Source organism: Tamandua tetradactyla, chromosome 6 (genome assembly GCF_023851605.1).
Source record: "Tamandua tetradactyla isolate mTamTet1 chromosome 6, mTamTet1.pri, whole genome shotgun sequence".
NCBI classification, from domain to species: Eukaryota; Metazoa; Chordata; class Mammalia; order Pilosa; family Myrmecophagidae; genus Tamandua; species Tamandua tetradactyla.
The window spans coordinates 49,862,901-49,884,931 of record NC_135332.1 but is presented as its reverse complement, the minus strand read 5'-3'; the positions used below and the strand labels follow the sequence as shown (position 1 = coordinate 49,884,931).

The 22,031-nt window shown below is 37.7% G+C and overlaps 1 protein-coding gene and 1 pseudogene across 4 annotated transcripts in view; both read right to left on the bottom strand.

Annotated features, from left to right (window-relative positions):
- NF1 (neurofibromin 1) overlaps nucleotides 1-22,031 on the bottom strand; it is a 354,325-nt gene that overhangs the window by 330,328 nt on the left and 1,966 nt on the right. The window lies entirely within an intron of this gene.
- Nucleotides 7,395-21,432, bottom strand: LOC143687863 (kelch repeat and BTB domain-containing protein 2 pseudogene; annotated as a pseudogene).

Sequence of the window (22,031 nt, the reverse complement as noted above, 5' to 3'; positions counted from 1 at the left end):
CTCGTTGAATTGTTCCTTTTATTAATACATAGTGTCCTTCTTTGTCTCTTCTAACTCTTTTACATTCAAAGTCTAATTTGTTGGATATTAGTATAGCTACTCCTGCTCTTTTCTGATTGTTATTTGCAAGAAATATCTTTTCCCAACTTTTCACTTTCAACCTATGTTTATCCTTGGGTCTAAGACATGTTTCCTGTAGACAGCATATAGAGGGTTGAATCCATTCTGCCAGTCTATGTCTTTTGATTTGGGAGTTTAATCCATTAACATTTAGTGTTATTACTGTATGGATAGTATTTTCTTCTACCACTTTGCCTTTTGGATTTTATATGTCATATCTAATTTTTCTTCTTTTTACCTTTACTGATAGTCTTCCTTTCTACACTCTTCTCCACACATCTCTCTCCTGTCTTTTCATATCTGCCTCTAGTATCTCCCTTTAGTATTTCTTGCAGAGCCTGTCTCTTGGCCACAAATACTCTCAGTGATTTTTGTCTGAAAATGTTTTAATTTCTCCCTTATTTTTGAAGGACAATTTTCCTGGATATAGAATTCTTGGTGGGCAGTTTTTCTCTTCTAGTAATTTAAATGTATCATCCCACTATCTTCTCGCCTCCATGGTTTCTACTGAGAAATCCTCACATAGTTTTATTGGGCTTCCCTTGTATGTGATGGATTGCTTTTCTCTTGCTGCTTTCAAGATTCTCTCTTTCTTTTTGACCTCTGACATTCTGATCAGTAAATGTCTTAGAGTACGTCTATTTGGATCTGCTCTCTTTGGGGTATGCTGCACTTCTTGGATCTGTAATTTTAAGCCTTTCATAAGAGTTGGGAAATTTTCAGTGATAATTTCCTCCATTAGTTTTTCTCTTCCTTTTCCCTTCTCTTTTCCTTCTGGGACACCCACAACATGTATATTCGTGAGCTTCATATTGTCATTCAATTCTCTTACTCCCTGCTCATATTTTTCGATTCTTTTCCCTATATTTTCTTTTCCTTGTCAGATTTCAGTGGTTCCATCCTCCAGTTCACTAATCCTACCTTCTGCCTCTTGAAATCTGACATTGTAGGTTTCCATTGTTTTTTTTTTTTAACTCTTCTACTGTGCCTTTCACTCCCATAAGTTCCGTGATTTGTCTTTTCAGACTTTCGATTTCTTTTGTTCATTCCCTGACTTCTTTATATCCTCCCTCAATTCACTGATTTGGTTTTTGATGAGGTTTTCCATGTCTGTTTGAACATTCTGAATTAACTGTTCCAACTCCTGTATCTCATTTGAATTGCTGGTTTGTTCCTTTGACTGGGCCATAGCTTCAATTTTCTTAGTGTGATTCATTATTTTTTGTTGGTGTCTAGGCATTTAATTACCTTAGTTAGTTTATTCTGGAGATCATTTTCACTTCTTTTAGCTAGGATTTTCTTGCTGGATAACTTTGTTGTCTATCTGTTCTTTGACATTCAGTTCAGCTTATTCTGGACCACCAGCTTAGATTTATTTAACAGAGCAGAATTTTTCAGTTCTTGTTTTCTTGTTTCTTACACTGCCTGTATGGTACCTTTCCCCCCTCACCCCCACGCTTAGGAGGGTCTACTTAGGTATTATAGACCCCAGCCAGATTTTCCCAGACCAAACTGGCCTCCTGTCAGGAGGAGAGTCACCTGAGGGTGAAACTCAGCAGGTTGCAAGATTTTCCTGTGAAGTCTCTGGACTCTGTGATTTTCTTATCCTGTTCAGTATGTGGCACTTTTCTGCCTGCAGATCCCACCAGCATAAGGTGATGTGTTACCTTTAACTTCAGCAGATTCTCCCTACTGGGGGCGTGGTAGAGACAAAGGAGAGGTTGTAGGCTGGCTTTAATCTCTTCAATTTTCCAAACCCTGGGGTCTGAATTCCTTGAGGGAGGGAATCCACCTGAGCTGGGCCCCATCTCTCTCCTGGGGAAGGCACAGGCTCCAGACAGGCTCTCAAACAAGCTTTTTTCTGCCTATGCCTGGGGCAGTTGTAGCCTGAGAAGCCCTGCCGCTATATCCAAAGGTAGTCAATCCGTAGAAACACAGCCACAAAAAAGAAAGAAAAGACCTTTTCAGAGCAGGACCCCATTCCTTGGGTTTGCCAATAACAGCATAAGTTGGTATGCTGTTTGTATACCTTCAGATTCTATGTGCCCCCTCATTTCCTTCAGGGCCCAGACCCTTTCAGGTATCACATGCTATCTGATCCAAAAAAAAAACCTGTTTCTTTTTTCCTTTTTCTGTCAGCCCTGCCTCTTCGGCACTGGGGCAAAAATCAGCAAACTCTGCTTTGACCTGAGGTTCAGCTGAGCTAGAAGGCCTATTTTTCTTAGTCAGAATTTGTGAATTAATTCCACAACTGGAGCTTAGTTGTGCTCAGCCCCTACTGTTGGTAAAGTCCCTTTCCTTTCCTCTCTGGGAAGCAGACTATGGGGGAGGGGCACCAGCCACTGTAGCTTGGGACACTCACAGTTCTGGGGAAGCTCACAGCCAGTGCAGCTGATCCAGACTGGGGTACGCTGTGTGTCCGTTCACTAACTTGGCCTCAGTAGTTGTTCTTTACTGTTCCTGGCTATTTAGCAGCTGTTCTGGAGAACAAACTAAATCCCACACCTTGCTAAGCTGCCATCTTGGCCAGAACCCCATTTAACCACTTTTATGTATACAATTCAGTGATATTAATTACATTCACTATATTGTGCTACCATTAGCATCATCCTTGATCAAAACTTTATCACCGCCCCAAAACAGTAACTCTGTACCCATTAAAAGCAGTAACTCCCTAATCTTCCATCTCTTCCCACCATCACGCTCCAGCCACCACTCCCATAACCCCACAGTTCCTGGTAATCTATACTCAACTTTCTGTCTAGATGTCTTTAAATATTTTTTAAGGCAAAGAGACAAACATTCTGGAGAGTTTCAGAGAGCAGACTTAGGAACAGTGAATAGAAGATTGAGGAAACCAAATTCCACACTTTCCTATCCTTTTATAAAACGGACTGTTTCTTTTAAAGTTCATGACTCGTGTACTACCTACTCACAAACCTGGTCACAATCAAACAATTTTTTGATAATTTCTCCCATTATCAAAAAAAATTTGGCTCCCAGCTCAGTCTTTCCCCTACTCCATATCCACCATTATTTAGGTATCATCTAAGTTAAAATTGCTTAACAAGTTAATATTTTAGTATGGGTATATCCCACCTGATATTTGGAACATACTTAATACCAAAAAGTATTCTTTGTGCCTGAAATTCAAAGTTAATTGGGCATCCTATATGTCTACTTGCTAAACCTCGCAACCCTAATCTAGGTGACTTCAATATCTAGATGGCCCACTATCCAACATATGGTCTTCAACTCTCCTTGATCTCCTCTATTTCAGTGATTATGACCATGATAAAGATATGGTCTCCATATTCAGCTGAGTTCTTAGTGCCTAATATTCCTAAATGCCTTTAGCTCTCTCTCATTAACCCCACTAGCTATTATAAATCAAGGAAGCTCATCATTTCCTTCTCTACTATGTCAGTTTCTAATCCCACTAACTTAATTTGGGCCCCTATTTTCTTTTACCTCCTAAGGTACCTCATCTCTTCAATTCCTTCCTACATATTCTTCAAACTTTCCCACTAAAAGATAACCTGTGAAATTATTTTTTCCCAAAGCCTTCAAAACAGATTTTAATCTTCTTAGTATGGCATGCAAGACCTTACAAGATTCAAAACTTGGTTCAGGTATTACCCTCTCCATAAGCCTTTCCTAACTACACAGTCTGAACTAACTGCTCCTCTTATATACTCCCATTGTAGTATACGCCCCTTGGTATTTTCCATAAACTACTACAATTTTCTTATTGTCCTTCTTCCCTACTAGACTTTAGGCTCCTTGAGACCAGGAACAATGTCTTGTCTTTTTACCCTAGCATTTACCACAATGTTCCAGCATCTATCACAAATAGTAAGCACTTAAACTTTGCTGATCAAATAAGTCAGATGTAGCTCAATTTAAGAGAAGAATTTCTAAGAATTATAATTGTACAAATGGAATGGGTTACCTTGAAATACAGTATCCCTGGTCACCAGAAGGCAAAGTGAAACTGCAAATCATAGGGTTTAACTTAAAAAACTTTTAAAGGGACTGGTTTTTTGGGGGGTTTTTTTTTTGCATGGGCAGGCACTGGGAATTGAACCCAGGTCTCCAGCATGGCAGGCAAGAATCCTGCCACTGAGCCATTGTTGCACCGCCTGGGGCTGGTTAATTTTTGTGTGGTACAACCACTCTACCATTCTTAAAAGCTCTAAAACCAAAAAATTTGTCAAGGACACAGTTCCCGTGACCTGGTCATGGTCCCCCTCTCACCTAGACAATGCTGAGGGCACTACAACAAGATCTTGTTCTTTAATCATCTTATATTTACCTCATTCAGATCCTATTCTTAGATATTAACACTTTGCTTTCAAAAATAAAGACTATAATTTCTTACATTGATGCATTCTTGGCACATTTTACATTTTTAAAATAGCATTTATTGTTTTTTATGATTACAAAAATGCATGGTCATTGCAGAAAATTCACAATTATTTTTAAAACATAAAGAAATTAAAAAGTAATATACTACCACCAATTATTTAAAAATAAAAGGAATTGTAATCATATGGAAAAGTGTTTACATCATATTAACTGAACAGATTATAAAACAATGTACCTCATTCAATTCGCACAACCTAACAATAGTAGCTAAATTTACTGAGCTACTCAATTAACTGTTATTGTGCAAGAAACTGTACCATATGCTTTACAGATATTTCCTTATTTAAATCTCAAATCACCTCTGTAAAGTGGGTATATAATTGACTGTATTTTATCGAAGAAACTGAAGTTTAAAGAGATTAAGTAACGTGCCAAAAGCTAATTAGTGGCAGAAAGCACAAATTCAAGCCCAGGTATTCTGATTTGAGAATTGGCACTCTTAATTACATACACTATAATTGCAACAGTGGTTCTCTCTGAGTCATGGTATTATAAATGAGCTTTATTTATTTTTTGTGGTTTTGCTGCAGTTTCCCTAATTCTACAATTAATATGAATTACTACCATAATTTTAAAAAAAGTAATTGTCCAAGCTGAGGTTTGACAATCAGCTGTCAGTGCTATTGCAGAAGTAGGATTTAAATAGTCTCAGATTCCTTCTACGACTAATCAATTAATGACTAGAATTATTTTGTTTTTCAGTAAGAAGCTGACTCCAACAATGAAACAAATTAATCCATTTTTAAAATATAAGTCTTGAATTATCACATCATCCTTCTATTTTACAGATAATGAAACAAACTCATAATTTAGGAGATTTACACAATGTAACACAGGGGGTTTGTGTCAGAGCAAAAATCAGGGAGCTCAAGTCTTCATTGGTCTTTGTTGCCCACACCTGACAAAAAAAACAAAACCTATTATCTCTTCTATTCCCTACTGTAAACTCACTTTTCAGAGGTCAAAAACTGAAACATGACAGGAAATATCAATGTTTCTCCTTCCTACCCCTCTTAGTCAACTACCCAAAACGAAGAAGGCCTTCCTGGAACATGAACGCACAACATTTTCCCAGCACAGTAAAATCCACCATGAGGAGACAGAAAGAACTGAAAGACCAGTAGAAGTTCTACAATTTGAAACAGCTATAGCCTATAACGATTGGGTGATTTATGTTTAAAAAAAAAAATAGGTCATCTCAAATTTAATCAAATTTTAAGTAGATATTCTTTTTCAGACTGTGAAAACCAATGTGTGTAACATTCCCCCCACCTACAAGGGATGTGATTCCCAGGGATGAGCCAGGCCCTGGCATCATGGGATTGAGAATGCCTTCTTTACCAAAAGGGGGAAAAGAAATGGAACAAAATAAAGTCTCAGTGCTAAGAGATTTCAAATAGAGTCATAAGGTCATTCTGGGGGTTATTCTTACACAAGCTTTCACCAGATATTTCAAACTACCACAGTATGCTATGCCCCAACCAACAGTATTCCTGAAAACCCGAGGGAATGCCCTGGGCTCTATCTAAGTCTCTACAAAAGTTTTTCTAAGTTCATTTTTTCAGAAACTTAAGGCCTCCAGATTGATTCCAGGCCAGATAAGTCCTAAAACCCAGAGGTACCAGTGTCTCCAAAACCATCAACCAATCTCATTCCTTTACCCCAGAAAGCCAACAACCCTTTCCAGCGTGAAGAACTTAAAATGCTGCCCAGATATTCCTAAAGATTAAGAGAAAGATCAAATGATGAGAGGGAGGAGTTATAACTGAGAAATTTGGATTTAACAAATTACTGTGACTACTGACTCACTATACAGATACTTCTTTTTAGTGTCTAGTACTCTAGAATAGCCAAATGGAAATACCTGAAGTTGCTGAACTGTAATCCAATAGACCCGATCTTTGATAATGATTGTATAACTATATTACAAAAAAAGAAGGAAAAAAGAAAAAACTCAGGTGCTGATATTTGTACAGATCTACTTCTGGATGTTTTGTTTTGTCCCACTGATATATATATATCTGTCAATACCACACTGTCTTAATTATGCTACCTCTATTGTAATACGTCTTAAAACTGAGTAGACTGCAATACTAGTGGTCAATAAGAGGGAGGGGTAAGGGGTATGGGATTCCTGGGGGTTCATCATTTTACTTCTTTTTCTGGAATAATGCAAATGTTCTAAAAATGATCACGCTGATGAATGCACAATTATGTGATGATGCTGTGAACTATTAACTGTATACCCTGGATGGATCGTATGGTATATGAATATATTTCAATAAAATTACATTAAAAAATTTAAAAACTGGACTGTGCAATTCCAAGATTGTTTTAAATGCAGTAAATATACAAATTGGTATAAACTGGTATTCTCAAATTATATTGCAATATTCTCAATAATAAATTATTGCTATTCTCAAGAATTCTAATCTCTCACATTTGGAATTCAATTCTTCTCATCTAAAAATCTACAGGGAATATAATAAAAATGTTATAAAACTAAATAAAAGGGGAACAATGCTACAATTTCTCCTAGCAGCCAGAGAAGCTTTGATAAACTGACAAAGAGTGACAAATAAAGAAATCAAGGATATAATGTTAAAAACTTATGTCTGGGCGGGCCGCGGTGGCTCAGCGGGCAAAGTGCTTGCCTGCTATGCCGGAGGACCTCGGTTCGATTCCCGGCCCCAGCCCATGTAACAAAAAACGGAAAAACAAAATACAATAAAACAAGAAAATGTTTAAAGATGTTTCCCTTTCTTCCTTCCTTCCTTCCTTCTATCCTTCCTTCCTTCTCTCTGTCTTTCCTTTAAAAAAAAAAAAAAAAAAAAAAAAAAAAAAACTTATGTCTATTCCTAAAATACAACCAACCAAAAATGATTTCTAGATACTCTCACATGAACATAATAGGTAAAATGTAACTTACCAGTTTTTGAATAAAGAAGGGCTATCTCTCATTTTATGTATTTGTACTCACTGTTCATAAAATTGGAGCCTTTTGTAAAGCCCTATTTATTGAAAAGTTACTGCTCTAAGGATCAAGACACACACTCTAATTATTTTTAACTTTTTTTATTAATTAAAAAAATTAACAAAAAATTAAGATATCATTCCATTCTACATATACAATCAGTAATTCTTATATCATCACATAGTTGCATATTCATTTCTTAGAACATTTGCATCGATTTAGAAAAAGAAATAAAAAGACAACAGAAAAAGAAATAAAATGATAATAGAGAAAAAAAAGATTATACATACCATACCCCTTACCCCTCGCTTTCATTTACCACTAGCATTTCAAACTAAATTTATTTTAACATTTGTTCCCCCTATTATTTATTTTTATTCCATATGTTCTACTCTTCTGTTGATATAGTAGCTAAAAGGAGCATCAGACACAAGGTTTTCACATTCACAGAGTCTCATTGTGAAAGATATATCATTGTTCAATCATCATCAAGAAACATGGCTACTGGAACACAGCTCTACATTTTCAGGCAGTTCTCTCCAGCCTCTCCGCTACATCTTGAACAACAAGGTGATATCTACTTAATGCATAAGAATAACCTCCAGGATAACCTCTCGACTCTGTTTGGAATCTCTCAGCCATTGACACTTAGTCTCACTTCACTCTTCCCTCTTTTGGTTGAGAAGGTTCTCTCAATCCCTTGATGTTAATTCTCAGCTCATTCTAGGGTTTTTCTCAGGCCCTTGATGCTAAGTCTCAGCTCATTCCAGGATCTCTGTCCCACATTGCCAGGAAGGTCCACACCCCTGGGAGTCATTTCCTACGCAGAAGGGGGGAGGGTGGTGAGACTGCTCATCATGTTGGCTGGAGAGAGGGGCCACATCTGAGCAACAAAAGAGGCTCTCTTGGGGGTGACTCTTAGGCCTAAATTTTAAGTAGACTTGACCTATCCTTTGTGGGGTTAAGTTTCATATAAACAAACCTCAAGACTGAGGGCTCAGCCTATAGCTTTGGTTGTCCACACTGCTTGTGAGAATATCAAGAATTGAACTTGGGGAAGTTGAATTTCTCCCCACTCTCACCATTCCCCGAAGGGGGCTTGCAAATACTTTTCCAGTCACTGATCAAATCACTCTGGGATTCATCGGGGCATCACTCTGGACAAACCAACAAAATCTCATGTCCTACCTGAGATTCCAAGTACTTATGACATTCAATCAAACTATCTACATGAGTTATATTAGGAAATGCTCTAGTCAAAATATAAATTTTGTAACAAATCAACATTTTTTGCTTTAGTCTCACACATAAGGTGACATTTTAAAGTATTAATTATCATCTATTTTCAGCACCCTGCAATAATGACATTCCTTTGTTCTTCCTCATGCAAAAACATTTTAAAAATTTGTACATTGTACATTTCACTATTATTATACACTCTAGGCATTCCTAGATTATATCATCCAATCTTTACCATCTATCTTTCTTTCTGATTTCATTTATGTCCCCAGCCCTCCTCCCTCTATCATTCTCACATGCAGCTTCAGTGTTTTAACATAATTACATTACAGTTAGGTAGTATTGTGCTGTCCATTTCTGAGTTTTTGTATTCAGACCTGTTGCACAGTCTGTATCCCTTCAGCTCCAATTACCCAATATCTTACCCTATTTCTATCTCCTGATGGTCTCTGTTACCAATGACATATTCCAAGTTTATTCACTAATGTCAGTTCATATCAGTGAGACCATACAGTATTTGTCCTTTAGTTTTTGGCTAGTCTCACTCAGCATAATGTTCTCAAGGTTCATCCATGTTGTTACATACTTCATAAGTTTATTCTGTCTTAAATCTGCATAATATTCCATCGTATGTATATACCACAGTTTGTTTAGCCACTCGTCTGTTGATGGACATTTTGGCTGTTTCCATCTCTTGGTAATTGTTAATAATGCTGCTATAAACATTGGTGCGTAAATGTCTATTTGTGTCCTCGGCCTCGTGTCCTTTGAGTAGAGAGAGCATATAGATGGGTCCTGTTTTTTAATCCATTCTGCCAGACTATGTCTTTTGATTGGAGAGTTTAATCCATTAACATTCAGTGTTATTACCGCATGGGTAGTACTTTCTTCTACTATTTTGCCTTCTGGATTTTATATGTCATATCTAATTTTCCTTCTTTTTACCTTTACTCATAGTCTTCCTTTCTACACTCTTCTCCACACCTCTCTCTTCTGTCTTCGTATCTGTCTCTAGTGTTCCCTTTAGTATTTCTTGCAGAACTGGTCTCTTGGTCACAAATTCTCTCAGTGATTTTTTGTCTGAAAATGTTTTAATTTCTCCCTCATTTTTTTTATATACAATTTATTTAATAAATTAATGTCATTCAAAATACAGTGCCAGAACATTATGCAGTTGAACATGCTAGTATTGTTTATCATGAAGCACCTGTGCTCACGTTAGATTGGCGGCGCCCAGCTACTGCTAGTGGTTCCTGGGATTAATGCCAGAGCAGCACTAGCTATCTGCTCTTCTGCACAGCTGTGCAGAGAATTCCTGAACAGTTCACCTTCCTAATCCTAACACTTCCCCCCTCCCCAAAACACACAATCACAGGTTAAAAAAATACACCCCCTGACAGCTAACGGATATCTAAACACAATCACTCTACAGTAATGCTTATTATTAAATTAACAAAGATGTAATGACCTGGTTAACCCACTCTAAATCTTTAAGATGGAGAAACACATCAGCAGCAGGTAATTAAATGCATGAGCCAATGTTAATGTAATACAGAAAGTGGAGTCATTTACTGATTAAAGCTCCACACAGACCCGCACAATGAGAGGCTAGCAATTCTTATTGCAAGCCCAGCAACTTAAGTCCACACCTGGTAAAGGACCAGCTGACTGGAAGACTTGATTCTAGATAGACAAGTATAAGTTAGTGAAGAGAATACATGCACCTAATAGTATAGACTGATCCTGCAGTCATAGCTTTCCTGTGTTAATACCATAAAATGGAAGATCTTCCTCAACTATAGTATAGGATTTAGACAGCATTTCTATACCATCATGGACATTAGTGTTAAGTGCAGCTGAATTAGTTACACTGAAAAAAAACTGTTACTCCAGGACTTCAGAACAGAAGCACAGGAATAAAATACACATACTGAAATAAACGCAGCACAATTTGCAATATACCACACTAGGAACAGGAAACTACCTTTATAAGTGAACCTTCTGAGCTGTACATACACAGGGCTAACAATCTGTTAGATAATCTGATTCTTAAGCTCTCATGATACACATAAATTTCTCAATTATTGGATAATCTATTTCATATTATGGAAGCATATCTTTCTGTAAGACTCACTGATATATATTATACTGATGCAAATATTTTTTAAGTAGGGCATAAAAATAAAATTTATCAAAGATAGACCTTTTCAGTACTCATATTTAGTCTTTTCATAGCCTCTCATTTAGCAAAGAAAATGACAAAGCACATAAACAAGGCGTGCACTCCCCGAACTCCCCAACTATACAGGCGGTAGTGCAACCATTTCTCCATTCAGTTCAAACTCCTCTGTCCCATCTGGTGAAAAAAGGTAAGTTGGTGGTTTCCATGGAGATTCTTCAAGGCAGGATGGATAAAGTTTCCCCACTGTACATCGAAAATCTCTCCCTAAGTCCCACAGTACATGTTCGGATATATGCTGTCGCAGAGACCATCGGTCCAGTTCCAAATCATACTGATAGGTGACATACTTAGCTCTCTCATTTAAGTGGGTTTCTCGCATAAACACACACAGAGAATTGGAGATTACAACAGCTCTAATACAGGGGTCAGAGTACCTCTTAGCAGGGATGTTGGCTGCCATCTTCCACTCATTTTTATTCACATCATAAATTTCCACAGTTACTGAAGACCCATCTACAGTGCCAGAGGGGAGTCTTATGCCAGAATTGGTGGCAATATGCAGCCCTCCAATATAGAAAATTTTATCACCAAAAGCTGCAGCTGAAGCAAAGGACCTGCTAGTCTGTCTCATGGCCATCTCCACCCACGAATCAGACCTTGGAAAATAACAGTACATGAGGTTCAGTGTCATCACATAAATGCACTCATGAACCACAACTGCTGCACTCCACTGCCAAGCACAAGGTAAGGGGCTTACCATCGTCCATTCATCCTTTTCAGTGTCATATCTTTCTACGGTCCTCCGATTAAGTTCTCCACCTACACTATCTCCTCCGATTGCATAGATAAAGCCTTCACAGCAAACCAAAGATGGCTTTATGCGAACAAAAAGCATCGGAGTCTTTGGAAACCAGGTATTTTGCTGTGCATCAAACCAATAAAAGCAATTCACAGTTCTAAAAGCAGTCTGAAGTTTGCTTGTTTTACTGAGATTTGTTTTTGTGTTTTTCAAAGGAACCTGACCTCCTGCTATATAGATATCATTATCTGGAGTTACAACGGTTCCAACCTTATGCAGATCAGCTGGAGGACTGTAGAGCTTGTAAACTTTTTCTGCCTGGGGACTGTAACAGACAGAAGAATAAAGACTACAAGGATTTTCTGATGATGCTTCAATGAAAATCATCATCTCCTCTTTAGTCATGCCAAGTCTTGGTTTGAAAAACTTGGGCATGGACTTATATAAACCTTGAACCACCACAGACCTATCGTTGGGTGGCAAACCTTGAAACCAAGTTCTCTGTGTTACTTCTGAAAGTGCATCAATTCTGATTTGGCTAAGAACTGAAGACAAATACTGTGATCGTGACTCTGTGTTGTACTCTAGCCACAGCATAGCAGCTTCACGAACAGTCTCTTCCTTTTCTATGTTTAAATTGTAATTACTACTGAGGATGTCTACCAGTAGGTCATGGGACAGCTGCATGAAAGCTTCCTGGTGATACACAGCAGTGAACTTGTGCTCCACCATTCTTTTAGCACTTTGTTTTAATTCCTCACAACTGAAGAGATCAGCAAAACTCAGCAATCGCACACAATTCTCTGCATTTATTTTTTTAATTAAATATTCTCGACAACGTTGTAACACATCTTCCACCTTCAGGAAGCAAGCTGTTTCATAAAGTTGTTCTACAGTGCTGTCATTTATTGCCAAGTTGCCCGTGTATACATAAGTTATTATTATCTGCAAGGTGGCAGCATCGACATTCCTCAAGTGTACATGGGTTTGTTTGCTTTTACTCAGACCACTCATGAACATGGCCGTGAAATAAGAGCTACATGTTGCAAGGACCATCTTATGACAAGGGAATTCAGTGCCCTCAACAATTAACACTATGTCAGTAAACAACTGCTGTTCATAAAACAGTTTTAACTGTTCTAACAAGGACACAGCATATTCAGTATTGATCTGCCTCTCGTCTTGAGTGGACATGACTGCATTCCATTAATATCTTTTGGAACAGATTAAAAAGTCAGTCGTGGGCGGGCCGCGGTGGCTCAGCGGGCAAGAGTGCTTGCCTGCTATGCCGGAGGACCTCGGTTCGATTCCCGGCCCCAGCCCATGTAAAAAACAAACAAACAAACAAAATATAATAAAAACAAGAAAATGTTTAAAGATGTTTCCCTTTCTTCCTCCCTTCCTTCCTTCTATCCTTCCTTCCTTCTCTGTCTTTCCTTCCCTTCCTCCCTCTCTTTAAAAAAAAAAAAAAAAAAAAGTCAGTCGTACTGACTGAAAGTCAAGTGAATGCTTCAGAAATAAAGGAGAAACTCTAGGTGCTGCTGTCATTCAGAAGCAAGATTGACACATTCACACTAATGAAAAGTATCTTGTTACAGACTTAGAAGCAATCCTAGGTCATGCCACGTTAATTAGGTTCTTCAGAGTTTTTCAACACAGTCTGCAGACATCTTGCTCAAATTTGCAATAGTGCAGCTCATGAGTGAAACAGAGTAAGACTCGAGGTAGATTGTGTAGCAACATCGTATGTTCAGTGGATCCTCCGAAATAACAGCGACCCGCAGTCCCGAAGGGTGAGATACGGTCCGGCCCGCGACCCTCAGACACTGGGATCCTCGGGCGCGGCGGCGGGGGCGTGGCCCACCACTGAGGCCAGAGCCAGGGTCTCTTCTCCGCCTCCCGCCGAGGAAAGCTGACGCCGCCACTCCTCTTCCTTCCGGTTTCCCCTCGCACCCTCCCACTGTAGACGGTCCATCTGGCGCGGAAAGCAGCGTCCTCTGCGGGAGGTGCCGCCTCTCCCTCATTTTTGAAGGACAATTTTGCTGGATATAGAATTCTTGGTTGGCAGTTTTTCTCTTTTAATAATTTAAAATATTATCCCACTGTCTTCTCGCCTCCATGGTTTCTGCTGAGAGATCCGTGCATAGTCTTATTGGGCTTCCCTTGTACGTGATGGATTGCTTTTCTCTTGCTGCTTTCAAGATTTTCTCTTTCTCTTTGACCTCTGACATTCTGATTATTAAATGTCTTGGAGTATGTCTATTTGGATCTATTCTCTTTGGGGTATGCTGCACTTCTTGGATCTGTAATTTTAAGTCTTTCATAAGAGTTGGGAAATTTTCAGTGATAATTTCCTTCATAAGTTTTTCTCCTCCTTTTCCCTTCTCTTCTCCTTCTGGGACACCCACAACACATATATTCGTGCGCTTCATATTGTCTTTCAATTCCCTGAGTCCCTGCTCATATTTTTCCATTTTTTTTCCCTATAGTTTGTTTCTTGTCGGATTTCAGATGTTCCGTCCTCCAGTTTTGAAATCCTGTTCTGTCTCTCGAAATCTACCATTGTAGGTTTCCATTGTTTTTTTCATCTCTTCTACTGTGTGTTTCATTCCCCTAAGTTCTGTGATCTGTTTTTTTGGACTTTCAGTTTCTTCTTTTTGTTCTTTCCTTGCCTTCTTTATATCCTCCCTCAACTCATTGATTTGGTTTTTGATGAGGTTTTCCATGTCTGATCGTACATTCTGAATTAACTGTTTCAGCTCCTGTATGTCATTTGAATTGTTGGTTTGTTCCTTTGACTGGGCCATATCTTCAATTTTCCTAGTGTGATTTGTTATTTTTTGCTGGTGTCTAGGCATTTAATTACTTAATTAGTTTATTCTGGAGATTGCTTTCACTTCTTTTACCTAGGGTTTTCTTGCTGGATGAATTTGTTGTCTATCTGTTCTTTGACATTCCATTCAGCTTTATCTGGACCTTTAGCTTAAATTTTGTTTAACAGAGGAGAATTTTTCAGTTCTTGTTTTCTTGTTTCTTGCCCTGCTTGTGTGGTGCCTTCCCCACACACACACACTTAGGAGGGTCTACTTAGATATTATAGACCCCAGCCAGATTTTCCCAGACCAAACTGGCCTCCTATCAGGAGGAAAGAGTCACCTGCATTGGTTTTCCCTGAGGGTGAGACCCAGCAGGTTGAAAGACTGTCCTGTGAAGTCTCTGGACTCTGTTTTTCTTATCCTGCCCTGTGTGTGGCGCTTGTCTGACAGCAGGTCCCACCAGCATATGATACTGTACCTTTAACTTTGGAAGAATCTCCCTGCTGGGGGCATGGTGGAGACAGAAGAGAGGTTGTAGGCTGGTTTTAATGGCTTCAAATTACCAAGGCCTGGGGTCTGAATTCCTTGATGGAGGGATTCCACCTGAGTTGGGCTTCACCCCTCCCCTGGGGAAGGCATAGCCTCCAGACAAGCCCCCAAAAGAGCTCACTTCTGCCTATGCCTGGGGCAGTTGCAGCCTGAAAAGTCCTGCCGCTGTATCCAGAGGCAGTCAAGCCTTTGTAGATACACAGCCACAAAAACCTCTGTTTCTTTCTTTTTTTTCCCCTTTTTCTGTCAGTCCTGCCCCCTTGACGCCGGGGCAAAAATGAGCAACCTCCGCTTTGACCAGGTTCACCTAAGCTGGGGGCCTATTTTTAGTAGTCAGAATTTGTTAATTAGTTCCACAATTGGCATTTGATTGTGCGCAGTCCCTGCTGCTGGTAAAGTCCTTTCCTTTCCCCTCTGGGAAGTGGCCCGTGGGGGAGGGGCGCTGGCCACCGCAGCTTTGGGAACTCACCATTCTGGGGATGCTCGCAGCCGGTCCAGCTGGTCCAGACTGGGGTACACTATGTGTCTGGTCACTGACATGAACCCAGAAGCTGTTCTGTACTGTTTCTGGTTATTTAGTAGTTGTTCTGGAGGATGAACTAAAATGCGCACATTGTTAAGCCGCCATCTTGACCCAGAAGCTAAAGCCACACACTCTAATTTAAACTCAGTTAATTTCAAGGCATATTATTGTGAACAAGCTGCTTTGCCTGTTTTTAATTTTTTCTTATGCAGTACAGAAATAATAATAACAAAACAATAAAGGGGGAATTGAAAAATATCATGGCACATGATGATAATTATAATACATTTTTATGACTATTTACAGTTCCCTTTCATATAAAAGATTCACCCTAAGACACCAGACAAGCCCATGATGCCAGCAGGGGAGGTATTATTCCCATTTTACAGATGAAAACATAGAAGACTGAAGTTCACAGAGGTTAAGCGACTTGCAACACCGCAAGTTGCAAAGTCAAGAGCTCTTTCTCTTACTACTCAATATGGTGGTCTCACAAATTCACACTGGTAGAAGTTGTTTTCCCATGCACGAATTACTGTGAGGATCACACAAGAAATCAGCTGTCATCAATTAAAGCAGAAAAGGTCACTTGAGATTGCTGTTAGCGAAATAACTCAAAAGGCTATTATTTGAACATAAAATTTTGATTAAAAGTGAGCTAATTGTGGTGCTGTGCTTTGAAATTTATCGCTTTTTTGTATATATGTTGTTTTTACAAAAACTAAAGAAAAATAGTCGATTGTGGTGATAAAAAAATATTTAAGCCTTCTAGCCTCCTATATTCTGGAACAGCTAGAAGGAAAAATCTGAGCATCATATGGTAGCTCATGACAAACTCTGGGATCTGTCCTGTAACTACCTGTTGAAGAGTGCTTTGAAAACTATTGCTTTTTTCTTTCTTTGCTTTGTATATATGTTATATTATACAATAAAAAGGTTTAAAAAAAAAGTGAGTTAATAAAGCCCATTAAAGTAAGTTTCTAAAGGTCCTGCTATTTATTAAATTAAATTAACCTATGCCTTTCATACTAAATACTCCACCCTACTTGGAGAGGGGAGGAATGGGGAAAGGATTTCATTAAGTTAAGTAACTTTTCTAAAATTCAATCAGGCAAGAAATTTAAAGCTACAAAATATGAATAAGGGCAGGCAACAGCTTGTAGGCTTAAGCAGCAACCCAAAGCCAAACCAAAAGACTGCCAGACTGGGGTTTAAAGAAAATATGCAACCTGGATGTTTGCACTCAACTTATTGCTACTGCAAAGTAATCAGTACCATTTATAGTAAAAATATGTGAAGTTTTAGAAGTTAATTACAATTTTCCACTATAATATGATGAAATTTCCTATTAGCTTGAGGCTTTCTTGTCTCAATAGATGCTTTTTTGATGATACAGTCAAAAGGCTCAAAAACCACACAGGGAAGCCAAAGAATACAACTATATGTCACTAGCACATGACATCTGAGGTGGTCAAATATGCAGTCTACTACAGGCACTTTATGAGACTTTAATTAGGGCACTATCAGTATAAGCTATTATTTATATTCTATAATGTTAAAATGTTCTTCAGCACCTCTAAAATGCTCTGTTTACTGAAAGCTCTATCACACAGAATAAAAAAACTTACAAATTGCTGAAACCTTAAATTCAATTCACAGTCACTATAATGTAAAACAACTCTTCTGTTATTCAAGGTCAAAAAAAACTTTGTTCATCTTTCCCTCTCCATCCCCAAGAAAATGGGATACTCTAAAAGATTTCAGGTAAAATAAAACAATGCTTTTATAAATACAAGTCAATCTTCTGCAAAGAAATACCTAAAATGCCCACATTCTATTTCAGTATTGATTTTAAGCCTTATAACAGCTTATGCTGACCACAAATCTCCTCTTCCACTTCTTTTATAGAACATTCTTCTCCTTATACTTCCTTTTAAAAAGGAGCCTCCCTATTCATCCCAAGCCTTGTCTTATATACACACAGACCCACAAAATTCCCAATGAAGAAAAGACTGGGGTCTAAGGAACACATATGTAAACCACATGTTTCTAATCAATACATATCTTTATTTATTTATTTATTTGCATGGGCAGGCACTAGGAATCAAACCCAGGTCTATGGCATGGCAGGCAAGAACTCTGCCTGCTGAGCCACCGTGGCCCACCCTTCAATACATATCTTAGCCTTAAAAGCATGTTATCATAATACATGATAACATGTATCATAATTTGATTTGATTATGAACATGTATCATAATCAAATTTGGTGGCTAAAACAAAAATGCACCATAACAGCCTGAGAAAAACTACTGTATTATATCACTAAACTTTTATTTAAGAACAGAATTCTCTATGTCAAACACACCAAAAATAAAAAAAGATTTCAGGAAAAAAAGTCTAATTTCCTGTTGTTCAAAAAGTCAAAGAATATAAAAGTATAAAAAACTGGAATATTTTAAATCATATGTAACAATACTGTATTGCTGGCCCAACTGACACAGCATCTTAGGACATTTTTCTATCATATTTCCCAAACTAAAAGAGCCATATAATATTTAAGCCACAAATCAGATGATAAAGAAAACAGATCAATTACAGACACCTGTGATATGTTAGAGAAGAATGCTATCAGTACCCTAAGTATTTTTCAGTGAATGCTAAAGTAAGGTATATACCCGCCAAGGTACATAACCAGGGAATATTCTAATCAACCTTCCTTATATACTAGTCAATCTCTCTCACTTAGTGAAAACATACTAATCAGTAGGCTATAAAGAAAATATATAAACATTATCTTTGAATAATTTTAGACTTTTCAAAGCACTTCACATTCATCATCTTATCAGACCATAGCAAAATTTTCCTTATGTAGAGATTTACCACTAAAACTAAGTGATATACACAAGATCACAAAGGTAGTTAATAAACCTAAGTTAAAAAAAAAAAAATTTTTATTCTATGGGAGAAAATATAAACATATGCCCAAGTTCCTCCTTTAAGTCACTTTTTACCCATTCCTAATTAAAATATCCCTTAATTTACAACATTTAGGTTATTATAAATACTAAATTAAAAATAAGTCATTTAGGGCGGGCCATAATGGCTCAGCAGGCAGAGTTCTCGACTGCCATGCTGGAGACCCGGGTTCGATTTCTAGTGCCTGCCCATGCAAAGAAAAAAAAAGTCATTTACATTTAAGACAAAGCAAAAAATTGCCACTCCTTTTACCCAATTTACCTGTTAATCAAGACTCAAACCAAAAACATTCCATCTGTATCTTCAAGAAGATACAGATCTTGGCACTGGAATGACTTTAAGAGAATCCTAACAGGGCCTTCACGCTTTTTACAAAGTATACACTCTATTTAAGGATAAAGAGATAAAAAGAAAACAATGCCAAACTGTGTTCAAACAACTCTCCTAAGGGGAGCAATTTTATAGTGTGATTTTATAGAGCCCCAAGTGATAGAGACACCAAGAAGTGCAAGAGCAGTAAGTTAAGTATCAAAGACTTAGTGGGAAAAAAAAATGAAGTTAGAGCTGAAGGATGGACAGGAATTAGAAGAGCACAAAGGAGGAATAAAAGCATTCAGGCAGGCGCAGACACAAAGACCAGGAGGCAGGAATAAGCATGCTATTGTACAGAAGACACTGAGCTGACCTGCCGAGAAAGGAGGTACATGCTGAGGCAAAATGAGAAATAGTTTGGTAAACTGAGTGGGGTCAGCTCCCACAAAGTGCCACAATGGACTGCTGTCCCACAGAGATGCTAAGAAACTATTAAAATCATTCAATATTTAAACTAGAAGGAAATGTTAGAGATACTCTAGTCAACTATTTTCCAATAGATAAGGAAATAATAGGATCCAAAGATATCCAAAAGCTGGGATAAGACAGAGGCAATGAATAATAGAACAAACCCAGACCCCCTTTAGGACCTTCAGTTCATGATGGGCAATATAGTATGGTAAGAGAAAATACATCTGTAAAATAGGGTTAACACCTGCACTGCCCACTGTACAACAATCAGTCACAACATCAATATGATATATAAGGATCTGGCAAATGCACATACTCAAGAAAGAATCGTGTCTTGGGAGTGAAAGGAGACTGGTTTTAAGGGATAGTGGAAAACCAGAGACATTATACCTGCGGAAAGATCACTATGTTTTGCCATAAGAAATCATTTAAGAAAGCAAAGGAAAAAGGAAAGCAAAAGGCAGAAATTAGTTACAGAAGAAATCGGTAGATAAACAGTAGAGGCAGCAGGTATCTGGTAACAAAAGGAAGAAAAGCATTAGTCCATAGAGAGAAAGCTCTAAGACTCAGTAAATGTTCAAGAAAAAGGAAACCTTAGTAAGACTGAAAATGAAAAGGAAGAAAGAAACTCACATAAAGAAGGACTAAAGATGTCAGATAAGGGGAGGGAGAGAAGGGAGGGGTGGGACTGATGCAGGGAGTTAATAGAGGACCAGGTGGAGGAAATAAAAAAGAAAAGAGTTCCAGAATAATGGATAAGTATTAATTCTCATTCACCATAAAATTATCCCTCACCATAAGAATATCTATTTTCAATTTAGCACAAGGATTTTAAAAATAGTATATCAGGCTTTAAGAATAATCCTAGGAGATTTTTTCTTAAACCCAAAAGAGCTTCAAAGTTTTACAAACTATCCTTTTGGCCAATTAACATGTGGTTCATAAATTCAAACAGATGTGTCAATCATTTTATAAACTGTGAGTTTTACAACACATATTCAAAGGACATTCCGATCAGCATTCAATTTACAAGAATAACCCAACAGTTGGCCTATGCTATTACAAATCAAAATTCAGAGTTTATTCTGTAACATATTCTTTAAAATGCTGTCTTTTGGGTTTTTTATATGCTTTATTTGCTCCAATATGAAAAATATAAATGCTTTTAATGAACATATCCACAACAGATAATTTTTAAGCCTTTTACATTTCTTAAAAAGAAAAAACTTCAAATAACTATATTTTCCCTTTACTCCCTCTCAGAAATAAAGCCGTACAGGGACAGGTGGATCATATGGAGCTAGGAGGGACATGTTATCAGGTATGGCATGCCAGACAGAGAGTCTTCCAGCTAAAACAAGAAAGGTTTTCCCTAATTTGTTAAGAAACCAGGCTAATGAGCTGCAATTTAAAGCTGCACACCTAAAGTCTGCCAATTTCAATTGAGAAATTTGCTAATCCACACCATAAAGACAGGATAAGGAGAGGTAGAAGATATGACTAAAACATTCAACTTCTGGCTGTCCACAAAATTGTCATTTCTCTAATCCAGAAATTAATTTCTTTTAAAATTGTTTAATTTAGGTCATAAATACTGAGACTAGGTGCAAAACATCAGCAGGCTACAGGAATTTTATTTTACCCACTTGGAATTAAGTACTTGAACTCAAAATGTCAAGTGTGTTAGTTGGGCCTACTGCACCGAGTTGCTGAGCAATATCCGTCAGAGTACAACGTCTGGAATCAGCAACGGCTAATAATGCGTTTCTGCTTTAATCACTAAAACTATTACAAGCCCAAAAAAACATCAATTCAATCATACACAGAGTTGCCATTTTTAAACATGTGCATGTTCTCTGGGGATTGAAATGGTTCAACATGCATATGTTTTGAGCTGTCATAAAAAGAAGTTTGACTTCCCCTGGGCCCAGTGAAATAAATATTTCCAAAATTTAAAACTTTGAGAAATACTAAAAAAATTTAAGGTTCTTACACAGGTATCTCTCATTACATGCAGGCTTTTTCTCCCCGTGCCCCCCCCCCCCAATAAAAATGTAAACCCTTCTCTTCTAATTATACTTACTGGATTACTAAAACAAATCCTATGGGATACTTATCAGAATAAGTATACAACCCACACCCACACCTGCAATATTCCAGCATTTAATACATTTCATACTTAGGCTCTTATTATTATGTCTGCTATGTGGTCTTGACAAGTCATAACATCTCTGGACTTCAGTTTTCTCTCTAAAAAAATACACATTTCAACTTTAAGATGAACTCCAATTTGAATCAAACATTTATTACTTCTATCATAAATTAATGTATATAAGCTCCTTATGTTTATCACTGTAAAAGCTTATACTTTTCCATCTTGGAATCAGTGGCCTTTAATCTTGAAAAGAAAAATATATGAAATAATTTGTCCTATGTATCCTTCCCTTAATTACAACATAAGGAATATAGAAAAATGCTTCCATTTAAAAAACTTATGTCCTTCGTTTTTTTAAACAGATGGTAGTAAATCTGATTCTACAATATACATAAACAACAAAGTCTAAGGTCTTTTAACACTAGGGGCAAAGAGAGAAAAAAACATTTTCCTTGAAACACTGGGCATGTAATCAAAATCATTCCTT